Source organism: Lepidochelys kempii, chromosome 28 (genome assembly GCF_965140285.1).
Source record: "Lepidochelys kempii isolate rLepKem1 chromosome 28, rLepKem1.hap1, whole genome shotgun sequence".
Lineage (NCBI taxonomy): Eukaryota > Metazoa > Chordata > Testudines > Cheloniidae > Lepidochelys > Lepidochelys kempii.
Window position 1 is genome coordinate 6,242,574 of NC_136407.1, and position 9,875 is coordinate 6,252,448.

Below are 9,875 nucleotides of genomic sequence, written 5' to 3' on the forward strand. Positions count from 1 at the left end.
AGCCTGGAGCAAAGTGGCTGGGGAGTGGACGCAGACAGGGCTCCCTCGCGCTGTGACTAGGTGGTGGTGATTCACCCCCAGACGCCTCGGGGTAACCCTGAGAAGTGTCACAGACAGTCAGGCCCAGAGGCCCAGATGCACAAAGGAGTTAGCTGACAGTCCCAGCTTCGGGACCACTGCGATGCACAAAACTCCTGCTATACCCTAGAGGCTCCTAAGTTTTCAGAGTGAAAAATTCCCTGAATGCCCGAGTTTCTGCCTTTGAGTGCGCCCCTATCTCCTGCCTAAGCCCCCCAGTGACTCTCTCAGCACCTAGCTTGTGTGAGGGCCCAGCCCTAGAGACGTGCTGAGAGGCTGTTTAGTGGATCGTGTCACATTCAAAGTCCAGCTGGGGGAGGTGTTCGTGCCCACCTTTAACGTTTAGCCCAGTGGGCAGAGCATCTCTTGGAATGTGGGAGACTCAGTGTTAGGATACAGATATTCAGGCCTGTCCGTAAGGGCCAAGACTCTGAGAGTTTAGGTGTATTCTTATCACTTGGCTAGTTAGAGGTATAAAAGAAAGAATCAAAATCACTGACTGACTGCATAAGGCCTTTTCTCACTGTGACAGTCGGAGGCCCTGTGCTTAGGCTGAGATCTCTGGCTAAGCAGCAGAGGCAGCCATAAGCTGGGAAGCGACCGGTCACCTCCTCACATCCCAAACTAGTCACATTGAAAGGAAGGTGCTATGGGGCTGTTAGGATACAGTCCTGTCCTGATAATGCCTATCGCCTCCAGAGAAAGGGAAGTGCCTAGAAGCTGTAAAAGGAAATTGAGGTTGATAGTTTTCTGTCTGGTAAGAACTCACTTATCAATAGACACAGCTGGGAAACCCTTATGTCTTTATAGATATAGTTGTGAAATCCTCACTTCTGTATTGTTTTGTCATTATAGTTCCCACTTTGCTGTTGTTTATTGGCATGGTCTCTGTCTGGTTCTGTGATTGTTTCTGTCGGCTGTATAATAAATTTTGCTGGGTGTAAACTAATTAAGGTGGTGGGATATAATTGGTTCGCTAATCATGTTACAATATGTTAGGATTGGCTAGTTAAATTTCAGTAGAATGATTGGTTAAGGTATAGCTAAGAATATTACTATATAAATTAGGGGCAAACAGGAAGTAAGTTGGGATTCGAAAATAAGGAAAAAGGAACTTGGATTTAAGCTTGCTGGAAGTTCACCCCAATAAACATTGAATTGTTTGCACCTTTGGACTTCGGGTATTGTTGCTCTCTGTTCATGCGAGAAGGACCAGGGAAGTGGGAGAGTGAAGGAATAAGCCCCCTAACACTCAGGTTCAATTCTATCTCTTGGATTTTAAATGGGGCCCTGCAGATGAGGTAGATGGAGAAGCGCCCATCCTCCTCTGATTTGTGAATCACCCTGGGGTTTAGGTGGGCAATGGGAATCTGGATGCACAGAGGGAGGTAGCAGTGTGCAGGGCCAGAAGCAGAAACATAGGCATCTAGAGCTTTTACCCTGAAAATTTAGGCACCGAGTGAGTTTAGGCACGTACAGGGTTAGGCAGAAGCCAAGCTGATGTTCTGTGGATTTCTGTGCAGCCTAGAACAGAGACTGGGCACCTAACTCTGATGTTGAGACACCTCAGTACATTTTTGGATTGGGGCCACATATCTAGGGCACGGCCTTTCCTATCAGTCCACCCAGCTAAAACTCTTGGCCAGGCTTTCATCTTCCTGCATCTTCATCACTCCAACATCCTTTTTCCTGGCCTGGGCAGAGGCCATCTTGCCCCACTTATATCCATTCAGAATGCTGCTGTGAAGATCGTTCTCCCAGACAGTTGTTTTGACCCCTCTCTTTGCATCCATCAACTGGTTCCCCCTTCTCTAGCACATCTAACAGAAGCTACTTGTGTTCAGTGTCAAGGCCCCTCACAGTCTGTCCACACCCTGCCTATCCTCTCTCATGCGGTACTGAAAGTTTGGCTCTTGCCTCTGATTGTCCCAGGACTCCAGCCTCCGTCGCCCTCTTGTTATATTTTCAAAAAAAACCTTCTCCCATGCTGCTGTATTGATTGGAAAGAGCTGCTCATAAATATCTGCAAAACTCATGAATTAGCCTCCTTTAAACAGCGGCTTAAAACTCTCCTTTGCCCTGACACCTACAAAAAAAATGTGAGAACTGTTAGGCTACTGGGGAGCAGAGACCACAGCCAATCATGCTGCCCAATATTATCTCATGGTTTCCTTGTTTTCCATAACTTGCATGTATCCAAGTGTTGTCTTTTGTCTTATAATTAGATTGGAAGCTCCTTGGGGTAGGGACCATCCTTTTGTTCTGTGTTTGTCCAGCACCTAGCACAGTGGGGCCCTTACTCCACGACTGGGGCTTGTGGGTGCTACAATAATAAACAGCAATAATAAAGGGATAGAGGGGAATCAGTCTATGACTCTCCTATTCAGTGACTGCAGGGGCCATCCCAATCTTTGCATGTGGACTAGACTTTTAATATGCAGAGATAACCCAGTCACAAAGCTTTGCTGGACCCAGAGAGCACTGCGTCGAAGTGATGCCTAGGCTCTTATCACAGTGACATCTGTCTGTCTGGGCCCTGCTGTGTTTAGGTCTCCGATATCAGCGGGGAAACAAATCTCTGAACAAACCCTGATCCTCCCCGCCCCCAGATAACGGCAGTTTGAAAACCAAACCAAACACTCAATCCTCATATGTGAGCAGAGAGGGAGGGTGGGACGGGTTGGGTCACAGAAACCCCTTGGGACCGGCCAACTGATGCGCCTAGACTAGCTCTGAGCCCGTTTTCCCTGCCAGCTTGGGACTCCAGTGCCCTGCCTTGTTCAGCCAGACACGCCAGCCTGCTGCAAACACAGACCCAGGTCTCAACCACGTCCCCCACAAGCTGCAGGCTTAACTGAAAACAGCTTAAGAACTGCTCCTGTCTCCAGCACTCAGATACCCAACTCCCAATGGGGTCCAAACCCCAAATAAAACCATTTTACCCTGTATAAGCTTTACCCTGCTTGCCCTCTATAACACTGATAGGGAGATATGCACAGCTGTTTGCCCCCCCCCCCTCCTTAGGTATTAATACATATTCTGGGTTAATTAATAAGTAAAAAGTGAGTTTATTAAGTATAAAAAGTAGGATTTAAGTGGTTCCAAGTAATAAGAGACAGAACAAAGTGAATTACAAAGCAAAATAAAATAAAACACGCAAGACTACGCCTAATACACTAGGAAACTAAATGCAGGTAAATCTCACCCTCAGAGATGTTCCAATCAGCTTCTTTGACAGACTAGCCTCCTTCCCGTCTTGGTCCAGCAATCACTCACACCCCTGTAGTTACTGTCCTTTCTTCAAGTTTCTTTCAGGTATCCTTTGGGGGTGGAGAGGCTCTCTCTTGAGCCAGCTGAAGACAAAATGGAGGGGGTTCCCCGGGGTTTATATAGTTTCTCTCTTGTGGGTGGAAACCCCCTTCTCCCCCTGTGTAGAATCACAGCTCAACATGGAGTTTTGGAGTCACATGGGCAAGACACATGTCCATGCATGACTCAGTTGTCTGCAGGCCAAGCCGAAAGCTCAGATGTGGATTGGCGTCTATCAAGGTCCATTGTGAACCAAGTACTTCCATTTACTTGAATAACTCCTTCACACTATGTTGACCAAATTTACCTTAAGTGCTTCCTACAGCAAACACTTTAAGTACAAGCATAGAGCCAACGCTCATAACTGCAGCTATAAAAATGATACACGCATACGAATAGGATGAATTCATTCAGTAGAACATAACCTGTGCAAAGATAGGTTACATGGCATTTCTAGCATAAAACATATTCCAGTTATGTCATATTTACACTCACAAGCGCATTTCTATAAAGCATTAGGGGGTGCAATGTCACAGAGGGTCACAGATCAGCACCAGTCTCTGGGCGATGCCTCATTTTCATGCCACAAGAGGGTTGAATTTTGGGAGTTGCAGCAAATAGTTATTTTCCCCCTAGTCCAGAAGGAGCTGATCCCCCAGAGCCTAACAGAGTCCAGGGGTGTATCCAAGCCCCACTGAGGGGTTGCCCATATCAAGGCGCCCAGGTGACTTCAGAGGTGCAGGATATTTTGAACATCTGCCTGAGTTACCGTGAGCAGCATCTCGGTTTGGTAACTCCCGTGGGTGAAGCTGATTCTGTGGGAGGAGCTTGGAATAGTATCTCCACCGTCATTGCAGGTGGGACTGCACACAAAGGCGAAGGAGGGACAGGAGGAGGAGATACAATATTGTCCAGATTCGTTGCTGTATGTCAGGACATGTCTGCACAACCTCCCTCCCCTCACGATGTGAAATGCAGGATGTTGCCCGGCTGCCTCCATGAGCCCAGCTGGCTCTAAGCAGGTCAGGTGGAAGATACCGGCCCCCCCCGGGGCATGGCACCCTGAGCGGTGGCTGACCTCGTCCACCCCTAAGGCCAGCCCGGCTTGTGAGCTCTGCCCTGAACGCTGACGTCCCCTCCCATGGCCACAGCCAGGGGAAAGAAGCGAGACGTTCGAACTGGATTTGGACATTGATAGAATCTGAATTTTAGTTACCTTCTTCTACAGGTGCTGCAGTTCTTCCCAGACCTGAAATCAGCGTTGAGGGCTCATCTGAACACGTGTATTAACAGAAGTCCGTGTGGTTGAGAGGTCACTCGTCCGGAATGAAAACGGACCATCGTCTTTTTGAGAGGTTTGTCCCCTGTCTAGCACTGGGTCAAAACCAGACCTGGTTTTGTTGAGTGTTGAATGCCCCCTCCATCTTTTAACAATGGTGTCCCGCAGGCGGTGTGAGCTTGCACAGGCTATCACACCGGCAGGCGTGTAGTCACACCAGAGGGGGTGGGGTGACCCTGGCAGCGGTGGGCCCACGCCATTCCCGGCAGTCAGGAGATGTACGGTGTCACGTGAACGTGCGAGTGGCAACATTAATGATATAAATAAATAAAATCTCAATACCCCCAGTACCCAGCGTGTGAGCATTTCTCTGTCAGTGGCTACACTGTTACCAGACTCTTTTTTATGATCAGAATAGCTAGTCCCTATACAAGTGTTAATAATTATAAGTTAGACTTTCCCTTCTGTCGTGACATTGCAAGCCTGCTAACAAAGACCCCGTTCTGTTGCCGTTCATGTCACTGGCCAATCTCCCCTTGAATTCCATGGGAGCAGGTCTGGGGCCAGGAAGGGGAAATCTGAAAGGGGGTAGGAGGAAAGTGTTTTCTTTTGACTCCTCTGAATATGATATGAAGGCTAGAGGGCAGCTGGGGCATGGGAGAAGATGTGATATTTCCCCTCCAGAGTTGCCTAGTGTAGCAAGTTTTTGTCCCTGAAGACAGTCTGTTGGGGTTAGGGGTCACCATCCTTAACCAAAGGCAGAGAATGAGCATGAATGTGTTGGCTCCGGGTGCAATTTTCAAAATCTCTGTCATAAATATAAAGGGAAGGGTAAACCCCTTTGAAATCCCTCCTGGCCAGGGGAAAGCTCCTCTCACCTGGAAAGGGTTAAGAAGCTAAAGGTAACCTCGCTGCCACCTGACCAAAATGACCAATGAGGAGACAAGATACTTTCAAAAGCTGGGAGGAGGGAGAGAAACAAAGGGTCTGTGTCTGTCTATATGCTGGTCTTTACCGGGGATAGACCAGGAATGGAGTCTTAGAACTTTTAGTAAGTAAGCTAGCTAGGTATGTGTTAGATTATGATTTCTTTAAATGGCTGAGAAAAGAATTGTGCTGAATAGAATAACTATTTCTGTCTGTGTATCTTTTTTGTAACTTAAGGTTTTGCCTAGAGGGGTTCTCTATGTTTTTGAATCTAATTACCCTGTAAGATATCTACCATCCTGATTTTACAGGGGGGATTTCTTTATTTCTATTTACTTCTATTTTTATTAAAAGTCGTCTTGTAAGAAAACTGAATGCTTTTTCATTGTTCTCAGATCCAAGGGTTTGGGTCTGTGGTCACCTATGCAAATTGGTGAGGCTTTTTATCCAACATTTCCCAGGAAAGGGGGGGTGCAAGTGTTGGGAGGATTGTTCATTGTTCTTAAGATCCAAGGGTCTGGGTCTGTAGTCACCTAGGCAAATTGGTGAGGCTTTTTACCAAACCTTGTCCAGGAAGTGGGGTGCAAGGTTTTGGGAAGTATTTTGGGGGGAAGGACGCGTCCAAACAGCTCTTCCCCAGTAACCAGTATTAGTTTGGTGGTGGTAGCGGCCAGTCCAAGGACAACGGGGGTAATATTTTGTACCTTGGGGAAGTTTTGAACTAAGCTGGTAAAGATAAGCTTAGGAGGTTTTTTCATGCAGGTCCCCACATCTGTACCCTAGAGTTCAGAGTGGGGGAGGAACCTTGACAATCTCCAAAGTGCCTAAGCCCTATTTTCCAAAGGCACCTAGGAGACTAAGTCCAATAGAAACCCAGTCTTCTCTCCCCACCACCAAACTCATGCCCCATGTTACCCTTCATCTAGTCTAGTGACCCTGAATAGAAGCAAATGATAAAGGAAACATTTCTTTTGCTCCCATTCATCTGCTGGCTTGTTGATTTCCCAAGCTGGATGGTTCATCTTCCTGTCTGACACTGGCCAAGGCCTGACTACCTCAGCAGACACATGTTAACACACATAAACACCTCACACACCCTTTGGCTCAGCCTGATGCAATATCAACCCCGTCACACATTGACTGCAAAGATCACAGTGTTTCTGGGGTTGGACCATTAACCAGTCCCCCTTGTGTGTGTGTATTATGATACAATCTCCAATTACATGACCACACACTGGTTTTGGCCACAGGACCCCTGCCTCATTCTTTCACTGCCCTGGATGGAGGCAGGTGAGAATTAAGGCTGTAAAGGGAAGGATCAAACTGCCATTTCCTAACTAGCAAGTGTCTGACACATTGTAACCTAAATCATTTTCTGTTCAGGGGTTTTGTGTAATATTCTATACGTTTACCATGTCCCCTCTTGCTCCTCTCTTTTACCCAGGACTTGACTAGCCTGAAGAAGTTTGTATCAGAGGGAAATTTTGCTACCTCACTTCTTGTCACGTCCTTCTCGTGCACAGTAGGTTGTAGGGCTCCTACTAACAGGTCAGGCTTCTGTACCAGATATGGCAAGACGTGTCTTTTCTTAAGAGCTAGTCTGCCCTTGAAACGTTGCATATACGCTCACCCTGGAGGGGCTTTCCCTTCCCTGTGGTTAATTCAACTCCCCAACTAGGGTAACCAGACATCCCGATATTATCGGGACAGTCCCGATTTTAGAAGATTTGTCCCGCCTCCCGACCTCACATCGGTCGGGACGCCCTTCGTCCCGACATCGGGACCGTCCGGGCCGCGCCGCCGCCGGTCACCGCTTCCTAGGGCAGCTCCCGCCGCCCGCCGGCAGGAGCGCCGCATGCTGCAGGGGCGGGTCTTGCAGGCGCCGGGCGGGGGCAGAGAGCCCTCCACCCCCCCCCACGATCCAACCCAAGAGCCCTCCACCCCCCACCCCCCCGACCTGACCTGACCCGTGATCCTAGGAGCCAGAGGCCTCCCAGCAGGGCTGGTGAGTGCGGCCAGGGAAGGGGTCAGGGTCAAGGCTAGTGCAAGAATGTTTTGCACCCTAGGCAAAACTTCCACCTTGCGCCCCCCCCCCGAGCCCTGCAGCAGCTCCCCAATCCCCCCTCCACCCTGAGGCGACCCCCCTGCTGCAGATCCCAGCTGCCGCCCAGCCTCCTTCCCTCCCCCACCTTGCCCCGGGGAGCCACGTGCGGCAGCTCCCGGCCCCAGATCACCTCTGCCCCGCCTCCTCCCCGAGCATGCTGCAGCCGCCCCACTTCTCCCACCTCCCAGGCTTGCGGCCGACTGGTTGCACCGGCCCTGGGCAGGGTGTGATGGTGAGTGCCCGGGAGGTGTGTGTGGGGTGCTGGGCTGGGAGGGTGTGGCGGGCGCTGGGCAGTGTGGGAGGTTTGTGCGTTTTGGGGTGCGAGGCAGTGGGGGCCTGTTGGGGGGTGCTGGGAAGTGGGGGAGATCTGTGTGTGTCAGGGCACTGGGCGGGGGGCGGGGTCTGTGGGCGACGTTGTGTCGTTGTGATGGTGGGGCTGTGGAGAAGGGCACTGGAAGGGAGGGAGGGGAAATCTGTGTGTATTGGGAATCTGTCTCTTCTCCCCCCCCCCCCTCCCGGTCGCCCAATGTGTCCTGATATTTCACTCTTGCAATTTGGTCACCCTATCCCCAACAGGCGGTACCTGGTCAATGGAAGAATTCTTCCATTGATCTAGAGCTTTCTACGCTGCCGGTTAGGTCAGCTTAAGAACGTTGCTCAGGGCTGTTCACACCTGAGCATTGTTTCTGGGTCGACTTAGCTAAGGGCAGGTCTACACTGAAAAGCCACTTTAATGCACGGCTAGCTTGGCTGTTACCCGCTCACCGCTTACTGCTGGCACCACCTAGTAGCTCAAGATTACAATCGTTTTATCATTCAATTGCACGGCTCCTGTCTCTGGGCTCCACGATCATTAATAAATAAATTAAACAACACTGGACCTAGTCTCTATAAACTTGAGGAACCTGCTGTTAACCTTTTCTGCGATAAGTGATTATTTATTTCTGTTCTTTGGTTTCTGTCTTCTGGCACGTTTTTTACCCTTGACAATACTTTGTCTCACTCCATTACTACGTAGGTTCTTGAATAGCCTCTTGTGAGGGACTTCCCCAAAAGCCTTTTCAAGGTCTAAGTATAGGATGTCACCTCATTCTCCTTTACACACTAGTTTACTGATATGATGAAAGAATCCTAAGAGATTAAAAGTGAGTCATGATTTTCATTTGCAGAAATGTTGCTGACTCGAAACTATCTTATCATGATCACAGAGTTGGAAGGGACCTCAGGAGGTCATCTAGTCCAACCCCCTGCTTGAAGCAGGACCAATCCCCAATTTTTGCCCCAGATCCCTAAATGGCCCCCTCAAGGATTGAACTCACAACCCTGGGTTTAGCAGGCCAATGCTCAAACCACTGAGCTATCCCTCCCCCAAAATCTCCCGGGTGTTTTGTGATTCTCTTTTTAATTATCGTTTGTAGTGATTTACCAGGTACAGTTGCAAAACCTCCCAGTGTGTCATTCCCTGGAGCACCCCTAGGTTCCTTTAAAAATATAGGTACCATGTTTGCTGCCCTTCAGTTCTCCAATCCATCTCTTCAAACACCTGATCTCCTTCAGAACTCTTGGATGTGCCATATGCAGCTGGTGAAATTTTACTTTATAATATCACTTTCTTCTGCTCATACCTCAGTCTCTGACAGTACCTGATGTAAAGAAATCTTTTAGCTTCTTAGCAACGTCCTTCATCTCCTCCCTTCCCTCAACCCCAACCACACCCGTCTCTCTCACACTTCCCCATTGAACATCAGTGACACGATGATTGCATGGTTGCTGCCAACCTCAGCTGCAGCCCCCTGGAAGAAGTATCATTCCTCTCAGGGCCCATGCTCACCATCTCCTGCGCATCCCTCCATTCTTCTCCCACTCCCTAGCCCTAAGCTTACTCATCCCCCATTACACTCCCTTCCTGTATCTCTGATATTTCATGTGACTTTCAAGTTGATGTAACCTTTTAATTATTATTTATAATTAATACGAAAAATAGGGGTTCAATTAAGAGAAAAACTGAACTAAATATTTTAAAAGATATTTCCCTAAACATAGGTAAATAAAGCAAAGAGAAATATGTAAAAGTGAATTTGGAATATTTTCAGTTAATGCAGACTGAAAGGAGTGTTTTCATTATATCAATTTCTAGAACCTAGATACTAATTAAACATTTTATTCATGCTGAATAAT